This window comes from Maniola jurtina, chromosome 11, assembly GCF_905333055.1.
Source record: "Maniola jurtina chromosome 11, ilManJurt1.1, whole genome shotgun sequence".
In the NCBI taxonomy this organism is placed as follows: domain Eukaryota; kingdom Metazoa; phylum Arthropoda; class Insecta; order Lepidoptera; family Nymphalidae; genus Maniola; species Maniola jurtina.
Genome location: NC_060039.1, coordinates 2,588,380 through 2,614,966, shown reverse-complemented (window position 1 = coordinate 2,614,966; position 26,587 = coordinate 2,588,380). Strand labels below are relative to the sequence as shown.

Genomic DNA, 26,587 nt, shown 5'->3' with positions numbered 1-26,587 from the left:
AAAGGCGGCCTTATTGCTTAGAGCAATCTCTACCAGGCAACCTTTGCTGAAAGGAGAAGCTAGTGTTGAATAATACCAAGTCGCAAAGAATTATGCGAAATATACATGATACATTGTGTATACAATATACATACATACACTATATCAACGTCTATTTAAGCTAAATACTTGCAAAGCTTACGTGGCACTTTGAAAGGTGTTGATCTACAAATCCCAAGTTACATAGAGACACGTAGACAAATCTCGCTCGCAACTCAGTCAAAACAAGTTTAGCGATATCTCTAGTGGAAAGAGCTGAATCTGCAGTTTTAGACGCCTGTAACTTATCCCTAACTTCTTCCAAAGCTTGTTTTGTGTGCGTAGGAAAATAATTATTAACTACAAGTGTGAGTTAAAAATGTATAACACTCCCGACAAGTGAAGGTTGCAGTAACTAGAAAAGAGCTGATAACTTTCAAACGGCTGAACCGATTTTCTTGGATTACACTTAAGAACAATCTCGATCAAGGCACCTTTCAAACAAAAAAAACTAAAATCGGTTCATTAGTTTAGGAGATATGGTGCCACAGACAGATACACAGATACACACGTCAAACTTATCACACCCCTCTTTTTGGGTCGGGGTTAATAAGTATAAGATAGATAGATAGAAAACTTTATTGTACACAAAACAACAAAGAAACTGTAAGTGTATTACTTTAACTACATAATAATTTTTTTTTTCTTTAAATCTGGCTTTACTCTGATTAGCCAATGTCAAGTTTGTAGAGTTTTATTTTCAAGTTATTGAATCTATACAAGTATGGACTCCGTCTGCGCCGGCGCCCGCCGACATACGCGCGGCGCCCCCTTAGAGCGCTTCCCAGTCAGTTCCACCACCAAAAAACACCAACTAACACAAAAACCAGCCACTCTTAACAAAAAAAACACTCCAAACAAGCACAGCACGCGCGCCAGCAAACGCCATCACAGACGAAGTCCTCATAATAATTTATCTCTTCGACATGCTAAAAATTTAACACACAACAAGTTACAAGCATTCAGTTCACTAGCTAGAAATTATCAGATAAGACGGTAGTTGGATAAGTAAAACAATGCAATGAACCAAGAAAACGCTTTCTAAAGTCTAAAGCCATATAACCTAAACTTGGACCACAATAAAGTTAGTCAAAACAAGGTAGACGATATCTCAAGCCCGTGCTAAGTTTCCACTAAGTTTCCGCCAAGTTCCCACTAAGTTGCATCGTCAGACACGCCCTCAGTCCTTACTTGGCTTGAGTGTCGGTCGATGTGTGTGGTACCTAAGCTTTATGTGTTAAACTTTATGATTAAGTCACAGTTTAAGCTATGGTTAAGTTGTGTGGTCTAATTTTAGTGCTATCCTGAGTACTATGTTCGATGGGAAAAAGAATAGCTGTAAGTACTTACTATTTATAAAATTTACTTAGCAACAGTATTGTTATTTGCGAAAAAAGATTATACAATTTTTGACAAATAACAACGCTTACAACCACCTTACAACATTACCAACCAAATACCAAGACCTCGAGGCTTCACCTTCACCGTCTACATTTGACGCCGGCCAGTGTATGGCACGTCAAATGTAGACCATGAAACGACTAGGTATAGGTAGCATGGGTCGTCGTCGTGAAACGCGTGAAACATGACAAGGAGTTTTGAAAATACAATCTTTGACTTCACGTCACCCCTAGTGCTCAAAATACAGATGTCGATACAGGATCAAACCGAGAGCTCACTCACTTTAATTCACGCTGACGTTACTTAGTAACTTATCGACAGATTAAAGATTTGATTAGGTACTTATATTAATTTTGGCTTTAAGAGTAAGTTTAATACTTACACGTTCAGAACGCACTCGCTGTAATATTTGCATAATATGTGTCAAATGTCATGTCAAAAGTGCGGTTTACCCTTAGAGTAAGGAGTAATAAAATCGTATTTTTGGCATGACAGAGAGCAAAAATAGCAAGTGCTTTTTCACTATTACTATTTGAACTCATAGTTTTGACATATGTATTATTATCAGATGTGATAATAAATAACCGGAACAGACGGTTTAACGTGCTCTCTAAAATCCATCCAGCTATGCCGTCCAATTTAACGACTTTTGTCAATAACAATCGACTAATATACGCATGTCACAATTAGGACACAGGTTATTCTTAAAGCTTTTATAACACTCTAATATTGGAAGATTTGAAATGTTTTAAAACATTTTTACTAGGTATAAAATACCAACTTCGCTCTTTACCCGCTCGCCCCGTGGGCACGTTCGTCCGGGCTTAGTGTGCTTCTACACTTAGCGACACGATACGAATACTAAGCAGTAGGGGGACACAGACACTTCGTAGGTGGAATTCGACGGCCGTGGCCCACTAGTCACCTACCTACTTAGAGGTGTACTGTTATTGCTAAGTGTAAAAGCTATTAAATTGTTAACGATTCATTTCCAATCAGAAAGACCAGTGTTTGTAATTGGTTGACATCAATAACTGGCTAATGGCAATTTTCCCTGTCAGTATTATTTAGGTGTGGTGATAGCCTAGTGGTTGAGACGTCCAGTTGAATCCGGAAGGTCGGGGTTCGATCCCGCGCACACATGTCTAACTTTTCGGAGTTATGTGCTTTTTAAGCTTTAAAGGTGCAGGAAAACATTGTGAGGAGACCTGCATGCCTGAGTGTTCTCCATAATGTTCTCAAAGGTGTGTTAAGTCTGTCAATCCGTACTTAGCCAGCGAGACGGACTGTGGCATAACTCCTTCTTATTCTGAGAGCAACCTGTGCTCAGTAGTAGGCCAGCGATGGGTTGATCATGATGATGATGTGAATCGCAATTTTCGTCTAATTGTACTGCACACATTTTGACTACAACACTTAAATTTTTGCAAGATTCCTTATAAAAATATTCGAAGGTGCTCATATTTTTTTCTACGCCACTAAGAGCCTTACGTGAATAGTACAGAAGGCATCTTGCACCTTTAGCAAAACTTCCGTCTGCCCATGAGAGAGGCAGAGCAATGGGATTATGTCACAAACAGACATATAGTGCCTAAAACAACATTTTACGTTCCTGTAAATTGACATTGAGTTTGTGTGTGGTTAACAAACACTTATGTCATACTATTTTGTAAGAATTTGAGTGGTATATACAGCCTGTGTATGCACAGAGTAAGGATCTCTTCTTTATACTGTGGTACAAGTAGGTACTCTGAAACGGTTTTCAAAGAGCCATAGCACCATTCTAATTTCTAGCGCCCATAAATAGGACACAGTAGCGTATGCGCCGATAATTGAAAAACGAAGACTCGGTACGTGCATAGTGGAACTCATTAGCGGGCAGGGGGGGACTCGAGGTGACACACAGAAGAATGAGTGATCGCTAGTCAGCGCGCGCGCACCTATCGGTATACTTAGATTACGTTAGTTGTGTCGCGACCGCGGTTGAATGCAGACGCGCGATGTGGTGACAGTGTGTGTGCTGTGCTGTGTTTGTGTGCAGTGTGCAGCATGCGCGGCGAGGCTGGCGCCGCCCGCAGCAAAACTGCAGGCAGGTCGGGCTCCAACTACCCGCCCATCAGCGCCGCCTACTGGCTGCCGCCCTCCAACCCGACACCCTACCATGTGCCAGGTTCGACCAACTGCCTTGCCAAAACATTCGACAAACAATTTTCATGATCCAGAGGAATGACCTTCGCTGTTATCAGTTGCTCAAATTCTATGCCATCACTTTTATTTCATGAGTTAATCTCAAAAAGTGCTAAACAGATTTCTTCTTGCCGTCCTCTGACCTGATCTTCTACGATGTGCCAAGTTTCATCAACTGCCTTACAAAACATTTGGCAAACAATTTTCACGAACCGGCGGAATGACCTTCGCTGTTATCAGTTCTTCAAATTCAGTACCATCAGTAAACACTATCACTGCTTGTGTAACTTAAATACAGCCTATTCAAAAGCACTAATTTCAAAAACTGCAGAACGGATTTCATCCTGTCACCTTTTAACTTAAACCATGATTCATGTACCCAGTTCAACAAACTGCCTTGCCAAAACATTGGACAAACAATTTTCACGACCCGGCGGATTGACCTTCACTACAATATCACATATCTACTCAAATTCTCTGTTAGGTACTATCATTTCATCGTACTTATAAATTAAAGACAGCTTCATTGGAATCATTCATCTCATAAAGTGCTAAACGGATTTCATCTTTAGTCTTCTTACCGAATTCGTTGTCATGTGCCAAATTTCACCAACTGACCTACCAAAACATTTAACAAACGGTTTTCGGGACCCGACTCAATAACCTTTACTGTCATCAGTTCCTCTTCTTCAATACAATTACTATTACTTCATAAATAAATAAAAAAGAGAGCTTTTTGAAAGCGGTAATCTCAAAAATTCGTCAACGGATTTTATCCTGTTCGGCCCTCTAACCCTTGTCACGAGCTATTTTTCATCACTTTCATCAACTGCCTTGCCAAAACATTTGGCAAGCAATTTTCGTGATCCGGCGAAATGACCTTCACCGTTATCAGTTGCTCTAATTCTACGCCATCACTATCACTACATAGTAAACAGCCTGAAATACATGACATGTGACATAGGCGGGTCCATTGCGACTACTAGAAGTTAGAATACAAAGAACTGTTATGTATTCAGCAAATTGCGCATTGGACTCCTTCGGTCGTCTTTGCGCTCTGCAGAGTGACGTGTTTCATTCAGTTTCTTGTAACCTCAAGTACCAGTCAGTCATTAGTAAAGATGCTCTCTCAGAAAGTTCTTTGCACATGCAACGTAGACAAAGCCAGGCCAAATAATCACCTTATAAACAATATGAACGTTCCGTATGAGTATAAAGATGCGATTGATGACTATACATTTACATAGTCACAATCATTGATATTTGTTAAATTGATACTTCCGTTACTATCAGCTGCTAATACTTAGGTACCTACTTCTATGTCATGCATCTTGTACCTATTTACAGATCCTGCCAACCTAGTACCAAAGTTATGATTAAGATAAAGCGTTGTAAAGCTTTATGAATAAACTTAAATCTATACTAATATATGTAAAGAGGTAAGTTTGTTTGCATGTGCTACAACTGTGCCAATTATATTATAGTTGAAAAGGGTATTTGTGTGTGAGAAAGTAAAGCTGAATTTCAGCCAATCGGTAAAATGGATTGCGTTTATCCTATTGGTTGAAACGCCGCAATACTTGGGATGAAGATTCTCCAAAGCTCCACAAAACGTGAGGCATACACACGAATGCCAGAGTTAACTAAAGTGAGGGAACTCTCGGTTTGATTCAGAATCGACGATATGCACACTAATATTATAAATGCGAAAGTGTGTCTGTCTGTCTGTCGTGAACTGTGCTAATCTAAACAGCCTACTCTGTAACCCAGTGTTACATTTTCTATTTGCCTTATCACTCATTACCTTGCTCTACACTACTCCGACATAGCACACCTCCGTTTGGCAAGGCATGCTATACACCAAGTAATTAAAAATGGAATTTCGAAATATGTCCGGGCTATTTGAATTGTTTCACGTTGTATAGCTACTTGATCTATTTTGCTCTTCATTATTCCGACATGGGACACTTGCGTTTAGCAAGAGTATGATGGGAATGTAATCGTTCCTTATCATTACTTAGCTCTAGTAAACTCATCTAGCATTGGATTTATTAGTCTATGCCAGTCCAACAAAGCATGCTTTAAACGTAGTAATTAATAAGAGGAATTTAATAAGTACTTAATGAGCGCGGGCAAATATGGCTTTGATAGGTAATATTATACGGAAATTTGATTCAGAAAAACATTTTGATTTATACTACATTTTATTTAAAGTCCGAGCAAAAACTGTGAAATACAATATATTTTATTTGGTGCAAAAATATTTGAAAATTGCTAGGAACAACTGTTAGAAAATTTAATCAGTTTACTAACCTATCTTTTTCCCCTCAACACTTTTTTGGGCATCTCATCCATCATTTGACATAAATAGCGGATAACCATGCTTGTTATAATTTTTCTTTTTCTTACTTTTTAGACGCTACAGTCTTGCAATCATGGTCGTCATTTCAATCGGGCTTGCTTTACAATTTCATAATTTACTCGACCAATTTGGTCATAAATCATAATTCCCATTTTCATGGCATCATTTAATATTCCAAATTGTTCCTTTTGCTTGTAACATAAGTACGCCGAGGTATGCGTATGTGCAAACACATAAACAAACAATACGAGCGCCGCCGTGTCGAGTCAATTACCATGGCATTTGCGCGACACCAATACACACTCAGCAAATTATTTAGTAAAGCCGTGTTAATGTGGCATTAGTGAAATTCAGGTGTATTGCCGTAATCTGCCAAGAATATAAGACCCAAATATTTGGGCAAATGTTTGTCCCATATGTTGGAATCGTTCGGGATGATCGATTGTTCGGCCAATGTGGTATTGGTCAAATCTGTGTATTGTGACATAAATGTAACATTAATAGTCGTACTCAGGTGTCTGTAGTTACGCAATACTCTATGTACGAGTAACTACGCAATTAGACAAGAATGAAAAACCCAAATATTTGGACAAGCGTTTATCGCAATAGTTGGATTTCATGGGATGTACGAGTAAATTCGAGATAGGGAGGCGTGTAGCCAAGTTGCTAAAGCGCGTATAATATAACAATAATACTATGGATGTTACATTATACCTATTTGACAGAGATAACTTAGAAAGAAAACCAGAAAAGCGTTTATTTTGCCATATCAAACTTATATATCTAAGGGTTGTTTACCCTGATTCCCGACGCTTCCAACACTTTATCAAAGCCATACAGCCAAAATGTCAAAAACTTTGGGATGATTCTTCTAAGTAGGTACATCGGTTGCCGGGTCAACGTGGCATTGGCCGAATTGGACGATTACTGCATCTAACGCTTTTTTTGGCCGCCGAGTTTGAAATCGAAAGCCATCGACATTGACCGACATGCAGACTGAAAAACAATACGGAGTTTCCGTCGCTGTTTTGCAATAAATTGGGTTTACTCACGAAGACAATTTGAATTCTAGCAGTCGTCTTTCAGCCGCATTTTTCCGATTCAAAACCTTAATCTCCAACGTTTAAGGTTCAAAGTAGATTGTGATCGTGTGACAACAACAATTGAATAACAATATATACGTATTTTACCTCAGTTATAAATTGAATAATAATAATGTGCGCTATATGCAGTGGTTAAAAGCGTCATACAAGCAGAAATTAATGTACCTACCTACTGTTTTCCTCGCCACATGATTCTATGTGTGCGAACGGTTTACACGAAGGTCTTGGATACAAAGGCAAATAATAATATTACTGATACTTAAGTTTAATATATAATTACTTTGTACTTGACCTTGATGATTACCTGATCTTAAGTTATAATAAATTGAGTTTATGGTTAAAGAAGTTATTCTCAAAAGAAATAAAGGGCTTACAATCAAAATAAAATATAATAAATAAATAAATAAATCTTTATTATCTTAACAAAACAGTGTTTACAAACTTTAGTGTGAGGCCCTGCCTCCTGATGAAGTCAAAACTGTGTTTCAGGAGGCAGTATAGATCTGTAATTTGTCAAGAAAAAAGACAACCATTTTAGACAAATAAAACGTTGCTAATTGATAGAGTTATCTATTCATGTGGAGAAGGTACCTACCCATTATTTTCGGATGCTGTAAACCCCACAAATAGAGTTGTTGCCTTTTCTTAGCGTAGCCCACCTTTTTTTAAAGATGATAAGTAAAGTTAGCTTTTGACTGCGATCTCACCTGATGGTAACAGACAGCAATTGCCCATGGAAACTAACTTAGACTAACTTAGAAGGGGTATGCCGTATGTTAATTTAATTTAATCCATACCTCTAAATACTTGGCATCATAGGTACCAGAAGGCTAAGTACTATTGAATGCACGTCTTTGCCGGCAGAGTTTGAACTAGCCACGGCCGAAGCCTTGCACCAGAACAGTCTAGGGATACCCTAGAAATTAAAAATTCCCATATTGCCCCTGTCGAGAACCGAACTTGGATCTTCCCACTAAGAAACACAGCTCGCCATTACGCCAAGGAAGTCACTGAGAAGGCTAGAGAAAGATTCTGCCAATGCTATTTCTATCACACTTAAAAAACGTGACCCATTTTGTATAGAGATGATTTGGATTCCGTCACACAGGATAAACCTAATTTAGAACTATTAGGCCACACTATTCTGTTTGTAGTTGACATTGTAAAGCATACTATGGCATGATTTAAACTGTAAAGTTAGTTATTAACTTATTATTCTTTGACTAGTAACAAATTAAAGAAAATCGTATAATATGGTATACAATGGGTACACATTATACTTAGTTAGTCCTGCTTGCATTTTATCATCAACAAAGCACTGCAGTATTTGGTGGACCTTGGCTTGGTCAAGCAAACTTCGCCATTGGGGCTGAACAAATGCAGCTTCCTTCCAGCTCCGAACCACGAAAACCCTCTTATTCTTCACCACTCTGACAATCCACTGACCTCTTGGTCTTCCTCAGCCATTACGGGTCCCTAGTTTGCTGTCTTACAACATTTTCGGGGCTGTTGTGCTGTCCATGCGTCACACCTGTTGCTTATTGCATCTCGCTGCATAAATTGTTACATGAGAAATTTTGTTATTACACCATATTCACTGTTTACCCCTTTGCAAACGCATCTATTAATCCATCACTAAAGTTCAATATCTTAGATATTTAAGAGGAAAGAGTTTATGAACACCTATTATTTGGCTCAAATAAAGAATTTTAAAAAAAGCTTTAGAAAAAAGGCAAAAGCATTGCTTTTCGAACAAAATTTATAATGATATAAGCATATCTGTAATGTAAGGTAATCCGTCTATAAGTTACTAAGCAAAGTTGTTAATTGTCAAAAACAATTATAACTGCGTTGCTAACTTATTTATTGACAGATTACAGTTAAATTGATTATTTCGGTTGAAACTGATAGTGTTCTGGACCTTTAGCGTACTCGAACATGCCATAACCTACAGGATATCCTAATGATATTATGAATTATAATATTATGAAGAACTCTCAGGTATGCAGGTTTCCTCACGATGTTTTCCGTCATCGTATAAATTCCTACTATAAATTCAGTGAAAAAAAAAAGATAGCTAATACTCATAACTTCCATAATAGCCCGCTAGGCTAACATTGCTATTCTTCGACTGTCATGCGTTATTCATCATCAAATGCGATTGTAATCAAGCACTATCATGCCAACAACATTAAAAATTACAACACTCGTAAAAAATATTAATTGCCCGTTGTCATTAAAACCTACGCTAGCCTCTGCAGGTAACCTTTGTTTCTAGGTACATCCATACTAATATTATAAATGCGAAAGTGTGTCTGTCTGTCTGCTACGTTTTCACGGCCCAACCGCTGAACCGATTTTAATGAAATTTGGTACAGACTTGGGATACATCCCGGGGAAGGACATAGGCTACTTTTTATCCCGGAAAATCAAAGAGTTCCTACGGGATTTAAAAAAACTGAAATCCACGCGGGCGAAACCGCGGGCATCCTCTAGTGGTGTAATAAAACAAAGTCTCTTCCAGCCATATTATGTCTCTGTGTACGCTTAGATGTTTTAGACTATCCAATGGATAATAATAAGGTTTTCACCAATAGATAAAATGGCTCAAGAGAAAGGTTATTACTTGATACATATAGTTTAATATTGTTTGGTGTTAATTTGTTGAAATATGACGATAAAATTGTTCAAGGTGTTGGAAGAAATCATAAGGGCTTTCATCACGTATTTATATCGCACCCGTGCGAAGCCAGGGTGGGTCGCGCTAGTCCATACTAATATTATAAATGGGAAAGTGTGTCTGTCTGTCTGCCTGCTACCTTTTCACGGCCCAACAGTTTAACCGATTCTGACGAAATTTGGTACAGGGTTAGCTTATATCTCGGGGACGGACATAGGCTACTTTTTATCCCGGAAAATCAAAGAATTCCCACGGGATCTTTAAAAATCTAAATCCTCGCGGACGAAGTCGCGGCCATCCTCTAGTTAAGAATAAATACAGGTCCTCGAAGATGTCAACAGCGAAACTTTTGGTTTTATTTTTAAAACGACCCATAATGTCATGTTGCCAAGTTTTTTTGGGGTCTAAATTAATCAGGATTATTAATTTCAAATGCCAGGAATAAGAGTTGTAGTCACTTTTTATTTTTTGTAGTATTTTTTTATAATTTAGTAACTTTGGAATGTTGCATTGTCAGGCCAAAAGCGTATATAAGATAAAAACGACGCAAGATTTTAGGAAACCAATTCCCAACTTATTAGCATAAAATATGTTACCACTTCTAGACGGATCAACTAGTTAAGTATAAAGTACGGATAGCACCAAAATCTGCTCAGCAGAAAAAGAAATACTTTTCTTACTTTAAGTTACTAACATAACTTCTTATGTTTACAAATTAAAAACCACATAATATGAAAATGTTCTTATTGGTAGGTAGCTATTGTTTAACATACTATTACTAATTGTAATTTCCCGCCGCGTTTTGATCTAATGACGCATGGTATTATAATTAGGTGTGCCTAATATTTAAATAACTGTCTACTTTCTGTGACTTCGCTTATTTGGAATTTGTAATTTGGATGTGCAGTCCAGACCACAGAATTCAGAATAGGTAAATATTATGGAAGTGGCAAGGTAGCGTGGCTTGATGTCTAGTGAAACATCAGCATGCAGCATGCGACAGCGACACGCGATACTAAGTGTCGCGGGATTGTATGCAAAGTGGCGCGCACCGCACTAACGCTCAAAATGCTCTTCATACCTATATTTCTATAAAAAACCGAGCAATTGTTGCCTCCCAAGTCGTCGTGCGGTCGTGTATCGTGAATTAAAGGTACCTAGGTATATTTATTTAACTTGTCGTCAGGTCAAGTACAAACTAAAATAAGACTTGACCTCGACTCGGGCTACGAGCGTCAAGCGTACAGGAATCAAGTTACAGCGGTTACGGACACCGCTGCCAATTGACGCGTTGTCAAATTTCAACTAGGTAGGTCTCTCTATATAGTCGTTTTCCTCATTACAGAGGGTCGTGACCCCTTTCCATTAATGCTATAATGGTAGGAGTTCTTGGGGTGGGTTCCCAGATCCTTCCGCATACAACTCGACTAAGAGAACGAGATATCGACTCTTAGGTTAATTTACAGTTATTATCAGCCGGGACCGACAGCTTAACGTACTCTCCGAGGCACGGAGGAAACGAAAGCCTAAATTCGAACTTCTAAAGTCGGACAGCCATCCAGTTACCGAATTGAGTCAACGTTGCTTAACAAGCACATTCGATTGATATGCGTTGTCACAATTACTAGGACACACGTCCCTCCAGGTCAATCATCATCAAGCCAACGCTGGCCCACAATTGAGCATGGGTTTCCTCTCAGAGTTACAAGGCCCATAGTCCACACTAGCCTAGTTCGGATTGGTAGACTTCAGACAGTTTTGAAGATGAAGAATATACCAATCGACTGTTATAGGCTAAAACAACTAACCACACGTTTCACAAAATAATCCTATTTGTTGCGCAGTTTTTTGATATGTATTTTAATTTATTTAGAGATTGTTATTTAATTAGGGTACTAGGTTAGGGTCTGGTATAATTTCAGACATTCAAAGATCCCTCACCATTAGAGGCGCTTTTTAACCGACTTCAAACAAAGGCGGAGGTTCTCAATTCTACGGTATGTTTTTTTTTAATTATTTTAGTAGTGCCCAATTCTATTTATCATACCTAGTGCAAATAAAACGTACAATTAAATAAGCGTTAGCTGGCGTTAGCATGTAAGCGATATACCTACTTAAGTAGTATTTATTGATGCATATAATAATATTATGCAAAATGCATTAATTGAAATAAAATCGTACCTGATTACCATGCTGCGTAATTAGAATAACACCGGATGAGAGTAATTTACGTGGAGTTGATGACATCATCAGCATTAGAGCCAACGCATACAGACGGAGTGGAGTCGAGACGAGTCTTTATTATAAAGCTAACTAGCTTATACTTACCCGAAATTTCAAACCCCTATTTTACCCCTAAATTACACTTTATTTTTTTCGTGAACCACGATTCACGGTTTTCGAATATTTCCCTTTACATGTGCCATGTGTTATTGGTACCTTCCAAACATGATTCCAGGTCAACGGGTAGTACTCTATAGGTTTTAATTCCCTTAACGGGACTTGACAGTCACGACAGACAGACAGACAACGAAGTGCACCTGTATGGATTCTTTTTTATTTTCTTTTTGAGGAAAGGAACCCTAAAAATAGTGAAAAATGCGTTACTTTCGACGCGTACCTACCTACGTTGAGTTTAACCCAGGTTATGTGCAATCATCTTAACGTCGTTATTCACACTGGTTTCAACTTTGAACTATACAAATCTAATTATTGCAGCTAGAATACAATACAATTGTACAGTAGTGCAAGAACGTTTCAATGTAGGTCTGTATGCGAGTCTTGATTGCCTCGTGCACAGAGCACTTTGTGCTTAGAGTCTTTTAGTTAAATAGCTCTCATTTTTAAGGCTCCGTACTCGGAGAATGCCTCCTACGGGATCCTATTAAGCCTCCGCTGTTTGTCCGTCAGTCTGTCTATCTGTCAGCGGGCTGTATATCTCATGAAATTTCAAAACGGCTAATTGCATACCATAGTTGAAAGAAGTAGCATAATATAACATTTATGAAAATAAAAGTTGTAGGTTGATACAGAACCCTTCGTGCGCGTCTGACTCGCACTTGACTGGTTTTTCAATTATCGTGCAACGTGGTTTACTTAATAATTTGAGTAAGCACAAGTAGGCACTATGGTAAAATTTATTAATTTCAAACAATGATAAACCTACAATTTATCTATGACAATATTCTTATTGTGTTTTCGCAATTAAAATGCACTTAATTTGATTAGTCCATGGATTTAAGCTTTATGTCTCCTTTTCCAATCATAAAAAAAAGTTTTGTCCATGCATCTATACTAATAAATAATTAATAATAATAATTGGCCATTACTTTTTACTATTAATGCATTAAATGCGGGGTTTACTAACGATTCAAAATAAAATTGCTTCGGTCTCTGCATACAAATTGGTCTATGTGCATCTATGACCAAAAATAAACGGTCGTTTGTTTCCTCGTTTTGCATTATCCTCTTGCCGCTGGTTGCTAACCACGTGTCGAGTCGTGTACCTCGTCAGTCTAGTATTGCTCATGCTTTAATGTTATTCAATGCCCAAGTGCACCATAATTAATAGCTTTTATAACAAGGTTGATAGCGGTGATAGCCTAGTGGCTAAGATGTCTGTCTTTTATTCGGGAGGTCGAGGGTTCGATCCCGGGCACGCACCTCTTACTTTTCGGAGTTAATGGTAGATTCTGAGCATAACAAAATTTTAGAGTATTCGCATCCTCTTCTTACTAATGTAATATGAAAAGGATAGACACAGTTTGACAGTTTTAAATTTAATTTAGAGCTGTCAAATTTTACTGTACTTTATAACTGTATAACTTTGTAGGTATACGTCTACAATATGAAAGTAGGTAGGTAAATGTGTTTGCTGTAGATACGCTTACCTACCTATTCAGTTTTGTTTTAAAAATCGATTATGTTAAGTTGCACCCATTGAATTAATTTACATTTATTTGAATATGCTTATTTCTAATAGAGAATACTTTACCTTCTTATTCATTTTTCATTGTATGTTTATAATTATAAGCTATCCTCGAAGTAATAGGTATTTACAGGTTAAGTTTAAAACTCATTAATTTCCGAATGAAATTAAAATTCCTAACTACCTACAACTAAATAGGCAGTTACTTATAAGCTTCGTCCGTACTATATATATAATGTCTGGTTGAATTCCAGACATTCCTATTTATTAACTCTATTTACCTATGAACTATCTACCTTCGATCCAGGATTATCAGGTGGCTAAAATTACCTAGTTACTACTTCACCTTTCTACTATCGCGTCGCAAGATATCGTCCAGGTTTGCACCCGTAAGTAGTCGAAATTTCATAAATACATACGTTTTTTAGTAATCAAAGTTTAACGGTAACCATAATCATAACTTTAACCGCCTGTTGCAATTGGACTTTAGTTGCGTAAAAAAACTTCAGTGATTTTGCCCACTGTTTGATCCGGTACTTAACTTTTGTCCCTCCCAGTAAGTACCTATACAGTCCCAAATCTTAAACAAAGAATCACTATCTCTTATCATGATACCATAAACACCTGTGTCATCAAAGATAGTGCTCTCTAAAGAAATGAAGCTACGTAAAAGAAGGTCAGTGATCTCGTCCAAGTTAAAATGTAGGAGTAGATTACAGTAGGTATCAATTTACCTACTAGATAATATTGTATACTTACCTACACCTTTCCAAAGCAACACTTTTTAGCGAATTTCATAATAATTAAGTATAGCCGGGCTGAGAATTTTTCATACACTCAATGCACGTTATAAGTACCTTAGATTCCCGTTCAACGTTTTTCAATGGTCATAAAATGGAATAATAATTTAGAGACGGGCTGACTATGCATGGGTTTTACCGATTAGCCTGTCGGCTAATCAGTAAAACCCATGGTCCCGTCATATTATGTATGACAGCTATCTTTACTCTGTAGTCCCATCTTCTAATAGAATCGAATTTTATGTCCATTGCAAATGATTTAAATAAATACTTACAGCTAGACTGTAATCTAATTTTTAACCCCCGACCCAAAAAGAGGGGTGTTATAAGTTTGACGTGTGTATCTGTGCATTTGTCTGTGGCATCGTAGCTCCTAAACTAATGAACCAATTTTAATTTAGTTTTTTTTTATTTGATAGGTGGCTTGATCGAGAGTGTTCTTAGCTATAATCCAAGAAAATCGTTTCAGCCGTTTGCAAGTTATCAGCTCTTTTCTAGTTACTGTCACCTTCACTTGTCGGGGGTGTTATAAATTTTTCATTTACACTTGTAATTGAAATAAAAAATTCTTTATGCGCGTTCGGTAATATTGGGATGAATAAAAACTTTAAGGTCGCGTCACCGACATGCTAATGCTAATAGTGCTTGATGTGCCAACAGATGTAAATACTAAACTAAACTTTAATGCTGGTTTTAATTTACAAAGTAAGGAATGTTAATTTTTAAAATTCCAATGCAACACAAAGATCGTGAAACAATGCTTATAAAAGTCATGTTTATTTGTTTGTCGGAACGCAAAAACAAACAGAAACAGCACAATGAAAGAATGTAGGTACTTGCTATTGATCGATGCAAATGAATCAAAACTAACGATATCCGTTCAATTTAAAGTTTAAATCTCGAGCGGACTGAAATCCTAAAGCGATTTTAACATAGGGATATTCAAGGAGCGGATCAACAAATTCCTGAAAAGTCGGCAACGCATTGGCGGTTCCTCTGGTGCTGCAATGTTCATGGGCGGCGGTAATCACTTAACAGCATGTGTAACCTTTCTGCTTGTTTGCTCGCATTTTTTATAAAAATACCTCCTTGATTTTTCGGGACAAAAACTAGCTAATCTCATCAAAAAATTGAACTGTTGGGCCGTGAAAAGCTAGCACACACACTTTCTAAATATCTAATATTACTTAGTATGTATGTATTATCCAAAAGTTATTTGTTAAATTATTATTAATAAGTTAAAAATTTATATAATCTGTTATAGCATAAGGCATGGAAATAAAGTTATTGTTATTAAATACATCTAAAAAACCGTGCTGTATATCTGAACCATAGAGTATAACAAGTTAACAGCGCGATGTGGAGCATTATTATGGTTTCTTCACACGGCATTTCTGTATAAACCCCATTGTCACCAGAGCTGTAGGTTACGCAAGACTCATGCACTTGTTCAAACAAAGCGCACAGTTCCGATAACCAACTATACCGCACCGCACCTCGACGACATGAAAAGGGGGAAGTACAAGTTATTGTGATTGCAAAATTGATAAACGTGGCTTTCATTCCCGCAGCGAAATCTAGAATAGGAACCTCTTTAGTCTATACCGGTATATAGCACGTACCGCTAATGTAGTACTGAAGTATAATACCGCGTTTTTAGGGTTTCGTACCTCAAAAGGAAAAACGGAACCCTTAAAGGAAGGATCACTTTGTTGTCTGTTTGTCTGTCCGTCTGTCGTTACGTACTTACTTATCTTTTAAGTAGTATTTATCTCAAAAATATCTACAGATTCTTAGCTATCTAAAAAATATGTAAAATTGTCTGTAAAACTTTAAAATTAAAACGAGTAAGAATTTTATTAGTTCTGAAATTTGCATAATACAATTTATTCTCAAAAGAGGTTCTAGTAGTTTGTCAAAAGGTAGAGCAAGGCTACAAGTTATTAAAAGTTAATAACGCTTGAGTAATTTAAACATATTTAAGTTTAAACGATCCTCCATCTTCTATATTTGGTTCTTAGTTTATCTTTTTTATTCATAAGGCTCTTTACGCACTGCATACGACCCGAATCCGAGAGCTCTCGGTCCGAAGTAGCCGTAGTACAATAGTAGGTACTATGGCTACTGAGGCTGTATTGGGGGAATTTGCGCACTAGATCCGAATTTCGTTTTCCGATAAGTTTTTTCCAAAATATCTTCAGTTCGGAGCATTGTTCATCGACCGAACTAAAAACAATAGGTATACTTGTGCGTTTCAAGCAGTTAAATATCACTTATTTATCGGTAAAGTAAAACATCATGAGGAAACTTCTGTGTCATGAGTGTCTGAGAGTTCTCCATAATGTTCTCAAATGTGTGTAAAGTCTGTCAATCCGCAATTGGCCAGCGTGGTGGACTATGTCTAAAACCTTCTCATTCCGACATGAGATCCGTGCTCAATAGTATGCCGGTTTTGCGTTGATAATGACAGCTTGTATGAACAATTACACACTGTTTCCCATCGAAAACTGAGCCGGAATGCATTACCAGTCTCAAAAATACGCAAGCAACATCCGTCGAAAGGGACACAATGTAACATCGACATCCGAATTTAGTAAATCAATGTTTTCTAGATCTGAATTTTGCTGCATTCGGATTAGATGCAGTGCGTAGAGAGCCTCATTATTATCGCTATCAGTCATCATTGCGGTGCTATTACAAAGATCCTTGACCAACAAAACGTAATTCTCATAACAATGAGAAAACCACGAGACCGTCTTGTATTTAAAGTTGTTCTTAGGTACTTACTACAACAATTATGTTAATTCATAGCATCATTAATAATGACTAAAAATATTCTATTTATGTTTTTTACCTTCAATGTTAATCGTCATCATCACCGCTATTCATCAATACTGTAATCAATATCAAAATTAGCTTATTAATTCCTTAGTAAGTTGATATCGTCTTGGTTGGTATTGATCGGAGCCCGAGCAGAGGGCGCAGTAGACGCACCCATGGGGAAGGCGAGCATTGCTTGCCGGAACACTGAGATCGGGGAACGTGGAGAGGAAATCTGATGGACATCGGGCGGTCCGTCGCTCACAGCATTAGTCCTCGAGTTGGTTGGCATACTGTGGTTCCGGTAAACCACTAACAGTGCTTGGTGGTACGTGGTGTTGCAGTGGTGGGTCTGCTTCAGCGGATACCCGCTGGCGGAGTAACGAGGAGTTGTTGGTCTCAACGGTGGGATGGAATTTAGTGAGGTTCCGACTTCCGACATAACCACTGTAGGTACTCCTTCGTGGCCCTTGGTGTCTATATGATGGATTTTTCTTACGAAAAAAATGTAGAATATGTGAAGTTTGCCAATCCGCACTTAGCATGACTGTGGACCAAAACCCTTCTCATTCTCAGAGAAACTCACGAGTACGCGTAAGTTGCATTAATCTTGGACGCTTCTTCTTTCTTCTCCCTAACCTGGTTTCTGCACGTAAACTACGTTAACACTGCGTTAATCTTGGACACTATGATCGCTAACAACTTTTGTAGATGTGGCCCGTATAAACAGACCCTTAACAAAACGCAAATATATGCGCAAAATTCAAAGCAGATATCTGATATCGGAATGTATAAGAATACCTACCTGCTTGGTAAGTTGTAATCTTGGAAGCATTGCAGTGATGCAAATTGTCTGAGTCACTGTCAGCGTGTATTTAGAAAACAATGGAGTTGCTACTTCGATTGTGCTGCATTCGAGCAACAACGCCTAAATGGATTGCAGTGTTTTGAATTCAATATTCACTGCAATGACTAACTAATTAGGAATGGACTATGGAGGCAGTTATTGACGTCGATTGTGATATTTTTCTTTTTCTCTAAACTAAAAGGTATCTGCATCTTTTCCTTTTTTTATATGGCTTATTAAAAAACCGGCCAAGTGCGAGTCAAACTCGCGCACTGAGGTGCCGATGGTTCCATACTACAGTCGTATTTTTTCGACATTTTGCACGATAAATCAAAAATTAAATATACTTAAATGAAAATCTGTTTTAGAATTTACAGATAGATAAAACTTTTTCATATGATACCCCACTTGGTATATTAATCTTACTTTGAGAGTAAATGAAAAAATTCCCCTTACATGTGCTGTAAGACCTATACCCAAATTTCATGATTTTAATTCAACGGGAAGTATCCTACAGCCTTCTTAACAGACACGACAGACAAACAGACAACGAACTGACCCTATAAGGGTTCCTTTTTTCCATTCGAGGTACGGAACCCTAAACATTGCTTAGAATTGCTTAGAATAGAATTAAATTGTAAAAAAAATTATAATATTTAGAGGCCAGTAGATATTATATTTGTAAAAGTATAGAAATCCGCGTATTTAATATCTCTACCGATACATTAAAAAATGTAGGTATAGCAAAATTTTTTTTCGAATTTTCGTGTTCCATTTTTAACCATGATCACAAAATAGGTCACCATTCTGTAATACAACTCGTGAAATTAAAATCAACGTAGTTTCTAAGTGACCTTAGAATACTCGTATAAATGTAACAATGTAACCATTGCATAAAATCTTCATAAACCCGACAAACACCTTTAATATGCACATTGAATAATAGTTGACTCAAATATCCTCCCTGTACCACACTGGTAGTTAATAATGATAACGAAAACCAATAATAGTTTGGTTTACATTACTCGGGGGCTATCGGATTTAGGTCGTAAAACTAGAACCTAGCGGGGCGTGTAAACGTAACATCACTTAAACGACAAAGTGTCGGCGGAATGCATTACATTTCCAATAATTTAGCGTAATGAGCACACTAAATACTTTTTGTTTTGTTACATCTTGTTCTGAAAACTCATACAGAATCCAGAAGAAAAGACCGAAATAACTAACTAGGCGTAAGGGCCAACGTAAACACAGTGTGGAATGGAGTCTAGTATTTTTGACTAATATATATGTGAAAGTATGTCTCTCTGTCTGTTGAATACCTTTTCAGGCCAAACGTAGCCTATTTTGACAAAGTTTGGTAGAGAGTAGAGATATCTTGCAACTTGATTTCCCGGAGACGGACATAAGCTATTTTTAATCCAAGATAAACGAATAGTTCCCACAGGATTTTAAACACCTAAGTCCACACGGACGAAGTGGAGTGACAAACAGCCATCGTTTTCACATTTATAGTATTACTGTGGTATTTATTCAGCCGCTAGAGATTAACGAATAAACGTTAAAAGTCTTACTGGTTCGACAGGAAGACTACAGGACGAAATGTTGTAAAACAAAAAGTCCGTAGTGTGTTCACAGGAACTACGTCAAATTGTCATCGGATCACGTCACATCCAATCGGTTCTCCGTACCATGCGCTTGTTTGCAACAACAACAAACGAGAAACAAATTATTATGCTTAGGCATGCATTGGTTGCGAGCAATCGGCCCTGAAACGTAACGCCCCTAGCAAACGAGCTATGTAAACATTACAGTTCAAGCACGGTAGAGTGTCATCGATGCACATTGCATATCATTCTGGCGGGTAGGGTTGACAGCTTTTAAAGACTTTTGATTAAATAAAGAGATTTTTTTAGAAAATATTATAAAATACTACTACTTAGTTTTTATCCGCGTGACTTTTTTTGTAATCACGCCATAGCCATAGGTATGGCGTATGATGGACATAATTGTATGGTTATCGATTATAAATTAAAGACTTGAAGAATCATATAGGCTACTTTTTATTCCTCAAAATCAAAGAGTTCCCTCAGGATTTTTAAAAACACGTCGACGCCCGCGGCCCGACACATAAACGAAATCGCTGGCATCATCTGGTAAGCTATAAAGTAAAGTAAGTTCGCATCGCAGACCGCAGTCTATCGTATGGGTGAGGAAAATTGCTCATGCGATGGACCGACCAAATTAAAGTCTGCTGTGGGTTATCACTGGTCCTGCACGAGGGTCAGCAAGGAGAAGTGGCGAGTTCTCCTGATTCATATAACATCTATTCTCAAAGACGTCGCTTCGTGATGACCACGACCGCTCTGCCAAGAATGTTTAGTTCGGGTAGCAACCCTAAATATTCCCTCATGTATTAAGTGAGTCAGGGCTGTTCACATGCGAATAAAAATTGAATTTCAAAGCGTCCTTTTTAATAAATATTTATCGGAGCACGTGCATGAAATAGAAGATCATAATAAAATACCACTGATAAAATAGATACATAATTCAACATACATAAAAAAGGCGAAATTTAAATGCTAGACTTTGCGCTTATTCCGTTTATCCTCTCTGAAACTGCCACCTTAGAGTGTATACTCGAAAACGGGTGTCCGTCTATTCATCCCGGACTAAAAATTAATGTACAAATTCTGTTAATCTATCCCGTCCGTAGTAAACAGATAGACATTTTACACAAGTGTATACTCGGAAACTTATAGATAGAATAGAATAGAATAGGTTTTTATTCAAGTAGACTTTTAGAAGTGCTTTTGAATCGTCAAAATAATTTACCACTGGTTAGGAATGCCGTTCGGAAAAAAAATGCTGTTGATGGTGGTAACTGGTAGGGTTGGGAATCTGAGGTCGAAATCTATAGAACGCACTTTGACTTTGCTTAGACTTAAGTTTCATTTAAAACGAGACAGATTTATGCCAGCGGTATAACGCTGTCTCGTTTTAACATTGTCCAAAGTGCGCCCTATAGATTTCAACCCTAGAGTAGCTGTTTTAGGGTAGGTAAATGGAATAAAGCAAAATTTGAATAATAAATAACTTACGGCAGAATACTGAAACGTAGGTATCTTATACCCAAGGCTTTTTGTCATATTTTGAAGAACAAAATATCAAGGATCGGAGTCCTATTTTATTTAAGGACAGAAACGTTTTAGTAATGGGTGGAAAGTGAGAAAATTTCGTTGACATGAATTACCCTGAGTTAAAATTAAATAGGTTTTTTTCTGAAAACAGATCTTAATTTTACACAACAATATATCTTAGAAAACATAGTTTTTCTTTAAACAGGTAGGTAATTAACCTATTTTACTTGCGGTAGCTGTTTAAAATACAATTAAAAAGTTTGAAATCTTGTACTTATACAAATTACTTATTAATTGCTTTTTAATAGCAAATACAGTTAAATACTTTGCTATTAAATACCCAGGTGGGTAGGTGGAAGCATTTGTTTTTATATTTTTCATAATTTAGTCAACAAATAAAAAAAGCTTGTCTAAACAAGATTAATGTAGCAATTTTTATTTGTAGAATTTTGAAAAATGTATTCCACATTCCACATAACTCTGACTCAGGACTCTGATCAAGTCTTTTAAATGTTATGATAGATTTTAGGTAAATCGACCTTTCTTGTTGTTTCTTCTTATCTCATTCAATAATTAAGTATTATTAATAGCCGCATACAAACAAGCAATCCTTTGACTCGAAATATAATGCTCGTGCATTATAATTTGGATGTCTGCCCGGCCGTCTGCACTGATTGTCGACAACAAAACAAAACGACTTTATTCGGGGACTTTACTTGGGTTCACACAAGGTGCCCGTATCTCGTGGCAACGAACAATAGCTTTCTTTTATGTAAGTAAAAATGTTTTTGTTATAAATGCTTCCATCAAAATTACTATTGAAAAATAAATACCTAGCACATGTAAACTTTGCACGCGGTTGAAATAAAACGAAACGCGCGCGGAATTGCATGTTTGAAAAGGAATCAGAGAAAGATTTTCATCATGATATTATTATTTAGTAAGTAAAAATAGAGCTTTTAAGTCACGAATTATTTATTACCAATTCGGCAAAAGATGGCGTCCTCAAAACAGCTGAAGTATTCGGCGGCCATTTTCGGTAGAAATGACGGTAACGTTACTTCCGTCCGAAATTTTTTTTTACTCCCCACCATTATTAAACCAATAAAATTATAATATTAATTACGATAAAGTCATATCGCGGACATCGTATAAGAACGAATTCCGAAAACCAATGTCTGGTTTGATCTACGTAACCGTACGAAAGTAGCTAACGATCTAACCGTCTTTGCCGCGTTTCAACTTTTAGTCGAGTTTAGAACAAAAGGCTCTCGGCATCACTATCGCGGTACACTGGCGCTGTAGGGTTGCCACCACTCATTAATCTTTTGCAAGGCATCGACTTTACTTCCGATACAAGGTTAAGTTCCTGTTTTATCTTAACATATTCACATAATATAACAATTATATGTTGTTATATGGATTACTGTAGTAGGTGTGCTTTGACCGCAAAAAAAATTGCTGCTTTCTATACCATCATAAGTTAGGTTGTTCATAGATTTGTATTCTGAAAGGCAACTGATACGCTCAAATATTTTATTTACATTTTTTTCTCAGGTAAAATCACTTGTCGCACTAAAATGGTCCAAATGTTGCTTTTTCCTTAAATTAAATCACTGAGGTAATATTTCTATGTCTATTTAAGGGATGTACAAAAACTTTTTCGTCCCCAAGTTCCATATTAAAAAAAAAAACATTCTTTGAACACAATGCGTTTTTGTATCTATGAATGATCACTGTAGTGAATCTATGAAAAATGTGGCATCTATAGTTATATCACTCATTATCACCGTTTTGTGACTGGTCAAAAACCAGGTAACTCTACTCTTCGGTTCATTAATAGAGATCTTTTGTTGACATAAGTGCTTCCCGTACACTTTTACCTATTTTCTTTTATTAATTTAAGTAAAAAATAAAAATAAAAACTTGAAAGTGGTGACCCTAACATTGCGCCTCCCTAAAGACAAGCGTGCATTAGTAATAATGGCTCGCAGTTAGGAATTCAACCAATTGTGCCGACTTCCGAAGTGGGGCAGAGTTGAATTTTCAACGAACGTGAACTTCCTTGACGAATATTGTCTACAGACATCCCAACTTTCATCACAAACTTTAAGCGTCTACAGACATGCCAACAAGGTGCTAAGACTTTTTTTTTTATTCACTATAGGCAAGCGCTTGACCACAATCACACCTGATGGAAAGTGATGATGTGGTCTAAGATGGGACGCGTTTACCTAGAAGGTGCCTATTCACTCTTGTTTTAAAGATACCCGGATTGTACCCGGCTGCCCGCAACGACGCGCCAGGACAGTATTTGATAGCGCTAATCTTAGATTGGATACTAATTACTGATACCCGGCATACAATGTGACTTGTGCGTAACTTGTTTGGTATTATTATGTTGATAGTTCTTTACTATGTCTGATACATTCACGCAAATGCTGACAAGAACTGTACCAAGTTAAAGATATACAACCAGACAAACATTATAATTTTTATAAATAAGATTTTCAGTCAACCAACCAATCGGAAGTAGCTGTTTCAACTCAAAAAAACAAACTTTTTTAAAACTAAGAAATAATGATTACCAATGCTATAATTTTTTTAAATAAGATAATATTTCAAGCATAGTAACTGCGATTTTACTCTCTTATAGATATTTATTATACTCTACTCAGGGATTATTAAAGGAGATTAACTCTAGAGAGAGAAATTTTTGAGTTGAAACAGTTTTGATTTAGGGCGAGATATGATTCTGGCTGGCTGGCTGGTCCGACCTACTCAAATTAATAATTTATAGTTTGAAGCGTATCAACAACCAACTTGTTGGCATATCTGTACGTAGCTAAAGGAAAATACGTTCTTAAGGGATTTCAGGTTTTACCTAACTTGTTCGAACATGATAGCTCTGACGATCTACTGAATGAAACATCGTTGGGAACTTTGTGATGTGATTATTTTGGCCCATTAACTTTTAATTGTAACCTGTTAAACCATTATAACTTCCAGAATTTTTTGTGATTCCTGCAATGACTTTCTAAGCTTAGAAAGTCATTGGATTCCTGTATAAAAAATAATAAATGTATTTTTTGTTTCAGGTAAGGTGCTCCTCATTATTATACATACATAAAATATCATAAGGTAATAGTAGTAAATTAATGATTGTTTATTATTTATAACGTGTTTGTTTTTCTGCGTACTGCGAATACTGAAAACTGCGTTTGTATATGAATAATGAATATATTATTATTAAGATGTCTTTATTGATAAAAATAATAATCATTCATTACTGGTTATTGCTGATGATATTATTACAAAGTTTGTTAGATAGGTACCTAATTAAATTATCATTTTTTTATTTTGTAAATATTATTTTTTAACAATATATCCAAAATGTTGGACTTTATGAATTAATAAATTCATGACTCCTAGACTAATAATTCACTATTTTTAGGATTTCTTAGTAGGAACTTAAACAAGAAATCTTTATAGTTACGTCCAGTCCATCTATTGTCTCAACCATTATATTATAATATATCTACATATTGATTGTTTGATGGCCAAAAAACTTTATGCTAATCGCTTTCAGCAAAGTTGAATCAAACGGATGTTTTACATACGTAATACTTTCAATCACTTCGGGCGACTAAGCATGAACGCAATATCGATATATTGAATCGCAACAAATTCGCCAAAGCAAGCTTGTTGCCAGATCGTAATCCGAGGACGAGTTATCGAATCGCGCGGGGAATCGAAATAGATTCGTCGCGACACGGGAATCGATGTTACCGGTTTTACGTGTCACTTGCGAACTGATAAAATATAACCTCGATTGGGCTTTTAAAAATGGAATCTGTACTTTTTCAATGTTTCTTTTGTATTTTATTTTTTTGTTATCTTTTCTAGCACGGCTAGTAAATAATTAATAACTAAACAGCCTGGGCTGTTTTATTATTCTTTAATAGATATGAATTACAATCTAACAATTATCATGTATTACTAAATACATGATAATTGTTAGATCTAACCAAATGATGTACCAGTAGAAATAATTTAGAGTAGTTTATCCAATTGCCTAAATTAAATAAGTAAACAAACCAAAGTTTCTATTGCAAAGATAGAGTTTTTGAGATCAATGTTAGGCGTCGTCCGAATATAATAAAATAGAACCTAATAGAATAGACCTCCGTTGGCTAAAATAATTATCATTTGCGATATCACTTATTTCAGCTGCTAAGGCTTCCATACTTACTAGGCGGTGCCTTCGAGCATCCGAAATGCATTTAAGCACTTCATAGCAGCCATAACTGTAAAATTAAGCTTTTTAGCTTTTGAGCTTGACTCTAGAGCCTAGCTAGGTAATATGATTACTTGAGAGTTTTGAATCTAGACGCTAAAGTAATCGTAGTACCAACTGTTAGGTGGAGTTGTTGATAGTCTATGCGTGGCCTAGCTCCCTCTGACGTTCTACAAGAGTCTATGGTACTCTGTGCTCTACTCTCTCTCTGGTGACGCGTAGAATGGGAGTGGCTGTTGTGATATAGTTGTAAAGTAATTAAATAAGGAAACAGTCGAATAAAAGTATATTAAAGTACATACAAGTGTTTTTTATGTCTATTACTACATCAAACTAACCATGCCATCTTTTTCAGTGACGTTTAAGTGACGTCATTTGACGCTAATAACGGCCGTTATATTACGGCGCCCCTATCCTAGGATACCACAGCTAGTTCAGTCTGTCAGAGCTTTATACAATTTGAAGGAAATGTTTAAAAATAACAATTTTAAGACCGCGCCTGACAGTTGCACCGCAAGTTGCGGCCGTATGAAAATGTCACAACCACTCTACCTAACATAACGTAACCGTTTCAAAGATATTTTTCAATGCGGTAAGTTATTTATAGTGTACGTTTTATTTTCTATTCTCATTTAATTTATTCTCTTCTGTAGGTTTTTTATGAAGTCGATGTTTTTCAGCCCGTGTTTTTTTTTAAATAAAAATAATGAGATAATATGTTGTCTGATAAAATAACTCTATTATAGTATAGATTTTACAAACTAGTTAAGGGAGAAATAACATTATCAGAAAATATTAAAAATAATTTTTAAATTATTTAATTTAATTTTTAATTTACAAAGTTGAAGTACTTGAGTCAGTTACACAATGACTCAAACCCTTCGGTTAACGTGGTTTTTTTTTTGTGTTGGAAAACACAAAAAATCGGCAAGCCGGTAAACACA

The 26,587-nt window shown here is 36.7% G+C and overlaps 1 protein-coding gene and 1 long non-coding RNA gene across 11 annotated transcripts in view; both read left to right on the top strand.

Annotated features, from left to right (window-relative positions):
• LOC123869709 (CUGBP Elav-like family member 1) overlaps positions 1-26,587 on the top strand; it is a 474,478-nt gene that overhangs the window by 380,544 nt on the left and 67,347 nt on the right. The window lies entirely within an intron of this gene.
• On the top strand, positions 7,751-25,612 carry LOC123869714. Its single transcript, XR_006796951.1, has 4 exons — positions 7,751-7,762; positions 11,125-11,205; positions 14,481-14,488; positions 25,602-25,612. It is a non-coding gene; the product is annotated as an uncharacterized LOC123869714 (long non-coding RNA).